This window comes from Apteryx rowi, unplaced genomic scaffold (genome assembly GCF_003343035.1).
Source record: "Apteryx rowi isolate R43461 unplaced genomic scaffold, aptRow1 scaffold_238, whole genome shotgun sequence".
In the NCBI taxonomy this organism is placed as follows: domain Eukaryota; kingdom Metazoa; phylum Chordata; class Aves; order Apterygiformes; family Apterygidae; genus Apteryx; species Apteryx rowi.
In genome coordinates, this window is record NW_020448730.1 from 1300445 (window position 1) to 1310730 (window position 10286).

The window sequence follows — 10286 nt, forward strand, 5'->3', positions numbered from 1 at the left end:
CATTTTCATAAAGAAAAAATATCTAAATAAATAAAATAAATAAAAAATAGTAGTCTCTTTAATCTAGGAGGTGAAAGTATCACAGGAGCCAGGGGCTAACAGCTGAATTAAAATTTAATCACAGGAACAATTATTAGCAGACATTAACCATTGAAACAACCTACTGGGAGAGTCATAAACTCCTTATCTCTTTATGCCCTCAAAAACAGTATCAGATGTCTTTCTACAGTGTAGTCAAACATAAGTTTTTGTCTCAGTATAGAGCAAATCAGTGAAATGTATTTGTCCGTATTGCAGGGGAGGTCAGAATATGTTATTCTTACCGTTTAGCCGCATTACTGAAAGGCCTACAAGCCTTAAGCATAGACCAGATTTGCACAAAGCGTCTAATAGTCCTTTCCAGCCTCTCTGAATTCTTGCAGAGTTTAAACCATAGAATTAAATTCAGATTTTTCAGTGCCTCTCTTGGCACTGAAATTAGCTATTCGGTGGTAGAAAGAGTTACCAGCCAAATCTGGCACAGGTATCCTTGTGCTTGCAGCAGAATTGTCAGCCAAAACGGATGTCACTGTTCCAGCTGCTCCAGGGTCCTGCTTGCAATGACCAGATCCAGGTGTCCCTAGACCAGCTCATGACAACACCGGAATAACAGGAGAAGAAACAAGGGGAGAATAATTATGAGAGGGAACCTGCATAAAGCATGATACTACTGCAATCCTACGGCTAAAGCAAAGGAAATGAATAAAAGGGAAAAAAGAAAAAGTTAAAAACCAATTGAAGAGACGAAAACTCAAAATTGATAGATAGAAGGCAGTTATGGGGAATGGAGGAAGGAGAAAAAGATCTTCTCAATTATTACTGACCGGGCAGAAGAGTGCATCTCTGTTATGAAACATCTTACTAGCTGGATCACCTCTTACTAAGAACAGGGCTGCCTTTGCCCCCAGAAGGAGAAGATCATTTTGTGGCCATGGACGCACAGTGTGGGATGAGAGGTCACACCAAGGGAGACTAAAGAGAATGATGCAAGAGTAATTAAACAAAATCTAGGAAACAAAGTCTTAGAAAGGAGAGAAAGAGAAAGAATGAAATGAAACAAAGATGAACTTGAGAAATTGAAGAAGTATAAAAATAAGATTGGGAGGAATGGAAAATAAAGTATAAAAAGCCATTTGTTTCTGAAATAACTAATTTCTCTATTTGCACTCATAGTTAACTGTAGATGACAGAGGACCTTAAAAAGAAATATGGATTTGGATTGCGATCTGCAACTTGACAAGAAAAAGAGTGAAATGAGTTGAAAAGTGCAGATGACATAGTGGAAACAATTGTTAAAGGCACCATTTTGGTATCAACATATATTTCAGACTTGGAAGCTATATTAAAGTCAGTGGTAAATTAAACATGTCTGGGGAAGTTCCCAATCACTGAGGCCAGTAGGCATGGAAGAGCACAGGTCTGCACTAATGAGTGGCTTGCAGACTGCCTGCTGGGAACGATCCCTGGGCCGTCCCAGCTGCTGAGCTCTGGCCAGAAATTGCTTGGGAGAGTGCTAACTGGTTTTGGCCAAATTCATGCCAAGGTATGGTCTAGTTTACTAGCATACATAGTACCCGTCTAGTGGGAGGCCATGTTTCCAGGCTTCCTTGATTTTACTAGTATAGATGTAGCCAGTGAAACCAGGGTGATATCAGAAGAACATGAAAAATGGAGTTGCACTCCAAGCATAGGAGTAAATTTGGTGACTGCGGAGAGAGAAAGGGCTGTGCTCTGAGGATACTGTAAAGAAATGACCATCTCTTGATGGGGAGAGGGAAGTGACAAGGGCAATCAAATACAAATATAGGCCTCCTGGTACAATTGTAGAAACGAATGACAAGGCAACTGGGGAGAATCAAAGCAGTAAAAAGAGGTGGGAGTAAATATTAGGATCTCAGCGTTAACCCAGTTAAGTTTGAAGTTGCAGACATCCATCCACCAGCATTGGTGCCTGCTCTGCTGCATATGGTTTATTAGGTGATAAGAAAGGCTGCTAATAATAGTTGCATACAAGGGCCCAAAGCTGAACTCTTGGCATGTATTAAAAGTTTCTGAAGATCTCTGCAGCAATCTCCTTTTGTGTGTATTTCAGTGCCAAAAACCTTCAATGCCATCATGACATATAAAGCAGAATGTAAGCTGGTTCTAGTCAGCAGCAATACGAACTTGGGCCTTTATTTAATATTCTGTGGGCATATTCTTAAAATGTCAGTGTATATTTTAGACACTTTGCTGCACTTCTGTGCATCACTTCATGTTTTTAGTTTCTGTTCTGCAGTGCAAATCTATGAGACACCACTGAAAAAACCTTCAATTGTCATTGTACTGTCTCTGCCATTTCTTTTGATTAATCATAATAGCTCATCATGGGAACTGTTTCTCTATACACTTATGTACATACTGCTCCATGAAGGTTGTTTAGCAAGATGCATATATTCCCTCAAGGGAGAGAAATAGTTTTCTCTTCATCTTTTGCCCCCACAAAAGCAGGTGTAAACAAGCTTGGTACGGAGAAATAATCCAGTGTGTTGACAGTCTCTCCCTCCAGAGCTGTTACTCTGAAGCTGGAAAACTGTTTAGCCTTCATGAACCTATCCTGGCTGTTTTCATATATCAAATCTGAATAAACATTAGACATTGCAGTACATTTATTCTCCATATAAAATCCTTAAAAGTAAACAGAAATGCTTTTGAAAAAAACAAATGAGTAATACTGCTTTAAAATATTAATTCCTTCAAATGCAAGTATAGTGTTAACAGAACAATTAAAAATTTTTAGATAAGTTTTAGTGATCTAAAAACAACATTCAAAGTTCTATGATTTTTTATGTGAGCATCAAAAGTACTATTAAAAATGCTACCCCCTGCTCTGCCATGAGGGGGATGAGGTTCTTGAGGAAAAAAACACTGAACCTTGAGCTAAGATCCTGTAGGTAGGTCTGTTTTTTTTTCTCAAATATATATTTTCATTTCCTTGACCTCCAAGAAGCATTGATAGGAACAGCACTGTAGGCATGTCAGTATGGAGGCTAAGCTGGAGCAGAGGCAGACACTTCTTGCAGTATGTATGTTTTCTATTCTGCTGTAAAATGCTATAATTTCTTCTGTAATGCAGATTGTATTTACATACTTTTATAATCGGTTACATATGAAATGCAATGTTCATGTTTCAGATTTTCAATAGGCCTCTCTCTACAATAATGGAAAACATGTGCTTATTTTTATTTCCTGTCTTCCTTTTTGATATGCTGAAATAGAGATTTAATTTGTGAATTACACATATATGCAACTTGGACATGCAATTCATTTATTTTACTTGTATATAAACATTTTCGATGCAACTTTACAGTCACTGTTAAATACTTAGCCTTTCATTTTTGTGAAAATCTACAGTTCTTAATCTATGTGTGGGTGGCAGCATGGTTCAGCAGATCAGGACCTAGATTGCAAGCGAGATTTCTGGGTGCTATTTCTAGTTCAGCCAATGACTTGCCATATGACTATAGGCATTTGCTCTTGGCCTCAGTTTCCTTACAGATAAAGCAGAAGTGACAACACCTGATTTCCTCCGCAAACTGCCTTGGAAGCTAGGAATGAAAAGCTAAGTAGAAAGATCATGAAAGACTCTTTGTTATAAATCAGCAAAAAATATAATTACAGATGTAATTAGATCCATGCGAGCTGAAAGCTAGCTAGCTCAGGTACAGAAACAGTACTGCTGCTGCAGTACAGAGCTCAGCAGGTATTGCAAAATCCACTGAGGACCCGAGTAACTATTCCAGTGGCTACCTGCACAGAATTTGAAGTCAGCACATCTATCACCACCTAAGCTAGATAGTTTAAAGTTGCTCGTGTGTGTCTGTGTGAGCTGCAGTCACACTTGTGACTGTAGAAAATATTTTAAATTGAATACACAAGATTTCATAGAAGGGTGTTAATGAAGAGCTGGCAGTGTAAAATATTCCTGTACTCTGGAATTTCAGTGAAATCCTGAATATCAGATAAAGCCTGAAATACTCTGCTGCATTCAGAAGAAATTTAAATGCAGGTCTGACTACTCTCACTGCCTCCTTCACCATGTTCATGTACTGCTCTACCAAGATCTTATGAATTTGAAGCCCAGCACCTGCCTCCTGCTCCTTCCCCTCATCCTAGATATTGCTGTTTGACCAAATCTGCGATCCGCTAACTGGCTGCGTTGTTACGGCATGAGGGAGCAGCACAGAAGTTGTGCCACTGCTCTGCAATGAAGGGATGTATTTTTTATTGGTTCAAAAAAAAAGAGCCTGATTAGAAAGCACACACTGCAGCTCCAGCCTAGCATCACGTTTTGTCCCCATTTTTTGGCTTTCTCTAGCAGAGTTCATACATATGTGAGGTTTTGTTCACAGCAAAAAAATTTCAGAGGCCTATTCAATATAACATGATCAGAACTGCAGCTTTAAAGACAGGGTTTTTTAACAGTACTTGATAGGACTTCAAATAATTAGGAGTGAATATAAAAGGCTTGGCCTCATTTTTAAGCATCTGAATACAGGATTCAGCTACAGCTACACAGATGTAACACACTGTATAAAACAGAATAAAGGAGCTTAAAAATGTCAGATATTTCCTAAATAAAACAGAAGAGTGGCTGTGCATGAAATGATTGGAAATGGATAATATCACCAAATAATCTTTTTCAGTGTGTGGCAGTAAACACATGCTTTTTACTAGAGTTCCGTAACATCATTTTAGACAAGATTTTCTCATCAGAATGTCTTTTTGGCATCGTATTATAATAACTCGTGGTCAACCAGTGAGAAAAAAATTATTTAATGAAGAGAAAATTAAGACCTAAACATGAACAAGCATCGGTGATATATGATGAAAGTCTTTCCAGAATACATTCACACAGATAAAGCAAACAGAAATGATGAAGAACAGATTACATGGCAGAATTTTCTGTAAGTTTGCATCAATTTTTTTCAGTTTCCAAGGGGTCTAAATTCCCACGTGGAGATGCTGTCAGGCAATTGATATCGTAGCCTGCTTGAAGACTGTGATAACTGCGTATTGCAAAACCTGTTTATATATATATAAATCTCTTCTACATAATACAAATATACCGCAGAAAGCATTTCTCTGTCTCTCTGCCTCATCGATTCAATTTTCAAATTTCATCTGAAAAATGTATCTCCTCTCTGCCAGCCTCCTCATCCACCCAAATTCTTCTCTTTCTATGCTTGTTTCTGGGGGGAGGAGGGAAGGGTGGATCCTGTTATTTATTTCTAGAAATCATTTAGAGATAAGTGTTACATAAAAGATGTTCTATAAAATTAAACGGTATTCAGTAAAACCCATCCAGCAAGACAAAAAATGAATGCCTAAGCCCACAGGATATCAGAACTGTTTTCATAGATGTTTGCATTAGTACAGCTAGCTGACATTGAGGTCTTTTTTTGATACCTCTTCAGACTCCTTTCAATGTTTTTTCCTCTCTCCTTTTCTCTACCTTCTGCTGTCCCTGTAACACTGTAAGAGAAAATAAACACGATGAGGAGAAATAGCCTCGTAGCTCTTGGGAAGAAGGAGACAGGATTGAAGTAGGATCGCTGCCGCACGCAGTGCAGCAGGAGCAAAGCTGCTTGGCCTCAGCGGGGAGATGTCCGATTGTGCTCAGTGCATTTGTTGCCCAGCAAGGTCCGGAAAGGAATGAAAGTGAGGAAACGAGTGGTACTGCCTTAGAGCTCAAATAAAGAAATAAAAATGAAGCGCTGGCTCTCCTTTGTAAAACAGAACTTTATAATGAAAACCCTGTCCCAGAACAATCACTTTTGACTTTTAAAAATTTTGCTTTTAGAGATTACCCTCTCTGTTTTTTTAGAAAACAAGCCTTCACTGGACATAAAGAATGAGAGGGGTGGTTTTTTACTCTTATCTACCAATTTTTTTACTAGGGTAAGTAATTTCTCCTACCCTCTACAACAGCCAGCATTTTTCAAAGTCATGGAGTTCTGAAGCCCACACACTTCCAAAGCCAGGGGAACTGTAGTTATGGGCCTGACCCTTCTTCAGCAAAGTTTATGATGAAACTTGCTGCTCTGGAGACTGGCTAAGCATCTTTAAACCCTCACAAGTCCAACTTCAACCAAGGGAAGACTTTTCAGCAGGGAAACCAGTGAGAGTTGAAACAGCCCCTGAGGGTAAATTTGGTTCCCATCGACATCCATGGCAGGGATCTTCAACGACTTTGATGGATGCTGGACAGAGCTGTCACATTATCACATTAAGCTGGCAGTAAACTGTTGCAGTAGCATTAAGTCAAATAACACAAGCTTTATATCTTTATATCAACTTTTGAAGCATGATCAGATATTTTAAAATAATATCTAGTATTCTCATGAGATGAAGGTAATATTAATTTACATAAAGACAAAGGGAACTGAAACAAATCTGTAAAAGTAGTTAAAATTGTATAACCACTTGAAATAAACTTTCTTTTATTAGATCTGTTATTAAATCTCAGAGCATTGTACAGAGTTATTAATCACGAAAACAGAGGTACAAGAACTTTCTTACTGCTGCCTTTGAATAAAGTGGGATAAGCTGAGAGTGGTTTACTCACAAAAAGACTAGTTTTACTGTTTCAGTACAATGGAAGCAAACTAACCATGAATGGGATGCAAAATATTTCTAATAAATATGTTTCTCTAAAAATTTCTCAAAATACTGGTGTGTTTATATAGTTGTGAGCTTATTAAAGGAGAAATGAGGTTCCTAATTTCCATGGCTTTTATTCTTTCTATATTTAAATTCCGTGAAAGTTATACAGTATTTTAACATTCTGATTTTGAGTTTTGGAAATTCTTTTGTGATTAACTGAAGTGATATTAAAGATTATAATGTACCCAGTTGACTGAAAAATGTTCTTTGTATTAATATCCTGCAAGAATACTGTTCAAATACTACTTTTGAATTGCTGTATATGGTATTATGACATTGCCGGGAAAAGATGTAGCTGAAAAAAAGAAAAATGAATTTGTCAAGATTGAGGAAAGCAAAAGGAGACCTGAAGGACTGTTGTGTGACTTTTCCCTCAAAGGTCTTTAAAAATGATATCAGGTTTGCCATCCTTCAGTCCTTGTATACCAAGAAATTTTTCAGTCAGGAGTTACACATTACTTCCAATTTAACAAGCAAGCTATTAGTAATTTAGCTTTCCTCCTTGAGCAGTCTTGAAACTTTTGGATGAATATTGTCGTTACTGGAGGGTTTTTTTAATGTTCATTTTGTTAATTGGTTTCACAGCCTCATCAAGAGTCACTTAAATTGCAGACAGATCCTTTATGGAGCCCCTCCACCCAAAGAAAGGGTTGTGCCACAGGAACCTTCCCAGTTTCTTCCACAGCGAACGCTGCTCAGTACTTTTCCATTTTGTTTCTCTCCAATGGCTTTGTCCTCCATGTGCTTACCTTTTATACATCCTGATCACCAGTTTGCCTACAGACTCTCTGGAAGGTTTTATTGTCGTGATGGGTTTGAAGAAGGATTTAATATTAATTTTGATTCCTTTGCTAGTCATACCTCACTTTTTGTCTCTGTTGTATTTTTCCGTTTAATTTCAGTGAATTTACAAGCCTTTCTATTTTCCTCATTTGTATCTACCATCACCTTCTGAAGGACATCTTGTTTCTAATAACCTTCCTTACCTTGTCGTTTAGCCATGCCAGTTTCCTTTCACCTTATTCAGTATTTTCTTGATAGGAATACGTGCTGCTGCTGTGCTTACAATAAGGTATTTTCTTCTTACTGCTTGTAAGGATTTAATTGTTTGAACTCCTCTGGCAGCTTTTTTTTAACAAGCGTTCTTGTTTTCCTTTGTTTCCTTTTTTTTGAAGCTGAACACTCCAATCCAGTCTGATGGATTTTTGGCCTTTATTGCTGTTGTAAGGATGATGAATCTAAATTCCTAATGGCCTCTGTTGCAGAGCAGTGCTTTGGAGCATTTGAAACAAAACCTGTGCATTACTAACAACCGAGGCAAGGGTTGCATTTCCTACTGCGGGCTTCCTAATCAACTATTTCTCTAATTCTTGCAACAGCCACTGATAGTATCTAAAAATTCTCTGCTTCACATCCAGATATGACATTTGTCTAGTCTATCTGAGAGTAATTAAAGTCTCTCGTTACAGTTGTATTTCCTGCTTCTCTGATCTCTTTCAGCATATTACAGTCAATGTTGCAATCCCAGTTGGGTCGCTGACAATATAGACCCAACGCTTATTGTTAGAACTGAAACACCAATTCACATGTAACCTTCCTTCTCTGGGTCACTTTCTTGGGATGACCTTTGCCTTGCACAGAGAGAATCTGTAAGCAGGATATATGCAACTTTGAGTACAAAGCAATTATTTATTAGCTATTACACACACAAGATTACTAGGACTAAGAGCTAAGCAGTGATGTGCTCTATACCACTTCACTCAAATAGTGGTAGAGCCTTTCCTGGCCAGACTATTGCCAGTCAGGTGCAAAGGGCTATCCTCAGTTGCTCTTTGGTCATTGGGCTCAAACTCCATGTTTCTTAATTGCTGTCTTCTGAATTTCTGTTTTATTCTTCCTTAGTTCTTGAGCTGCTTATTACTGCCATTTCAATACCCTCTGTGTTTTTACTTTTATATCTTGCATGGTTTAGCTCACATACTTTCCAATGCCTTCACAACAGTTTTCACGCTAGAACTGAGCCAAAATAGAGCCGTGCTGCATCAGGCCAGGCAGCCGAGCCCCAGGGCTGAGTGTAGTCCATAACAGGCTCCGTGCTACTCACCGAGGTGTTTGGTTTGTTAACTTGAATTTAAGGTCTCCTTAATATATGATCCTACTTTATGACCAAAATAATTTATTTTACCTTTCCAGCAGGTACTATTACAATGCCCCATCAATTATCTTACATAGCTAACAAATCAATGTCTTAATTTAGGGGTAGATTTCATTCTAGTTGCGTCAACTTAATCCTTAGATTGCTGGCATTTGTGTAGAAGCAAATGTACTACTGCTTTGGTTCCCTTTTATGAGTTCCAATTTGAACGGCACTGCTTGGTTTTGGCTACTTATGTGATATGCTAATTAACCATGTTTTCAGAATCAAAGGTTTGGGATTTCTTCAGCCAGGGTGAAACTGAACATGAAACAAAGATCTAGTATGAAGTTTATATTTCATATACAGCCCCTCATGCCTTTGCATATGAAAGTGCTGCATTTTTGCATCCTTTTCATGCCCTGATTTCTCAGCCACTCCAGAACAGGCTAACTTTTATGTGAGCAGGTGCATGACTGCCTTTGCTGGAGGCCAGCTCGGGAATGGTGCAGCTGGGACCAGACTGCTGGGCAGAGCTGGGAGAGGTCCTCCTAGGGGTCCTGGGGGTGCCCTGCTGTCACCCTCGGCTCCCGGCCCCCCTTCCCTCCCGCTGCACCCCGGTACTGAGCGCAAGCAGCACCAAGGGCTGATGAGGGGAGGCTGCAGAGCCTGCCAGTGCACTCAGGACCCTGGCATCCAATACTGTGTTAAGTTTCATTTGAATTTCATTCTTTTTTCACAGTCTTTTCTGGTGATCTTGCATTCTTGGACACATTCAACTTTAATTCATGAGGCATTACACCTCCAGCTGCCTTTCCAAGAGCTTTTCTTGATTTGTCTTCTGTCACTCCAACTACCTCACCTGTGTATCACGTTTATTGATGTGGCTGGGAGGAAAGACATCCGTCTCCTGTTTTCTACATATTTACCAATAGCTCATTTGTCTTATTTTGGCTTGCAAGATCAGTGTGCTCCTCAGTTCTTTCTTCCTTTCTGTTCCGTCTCTAATCTCCCAGCTCTGTCCCTCAAAACATAATTTTTCTCATTGTCATTACCACTAGCCTAGGGACCACATGCTGGTTACTTTTTGAGTAGGGGATCCATCTTTTTGGATTCTCCTTCTGAACTACCTGCCTCATGTATGACTAGCATTCCTCCCCTTCCAGTGCTTCCACCACAACACATTTATACTAAGTTCCCCCTTTGACTCCCTATCTCATGTAATAAATTCAAGGCTTTCATCTTTCTTTTCCATTTTACTATACAATCTCGACCCAGCCTGCAAATGTGCTTTCATTTTTTTTTTTACTTTTCCTCTTCACCCCCTCTTCCAGATGGATTTCCTTCTCTTCTCTGTTTTTTACTGCATCTCTCCCTAAATTTGGACTACATACCTAGCCACACACCG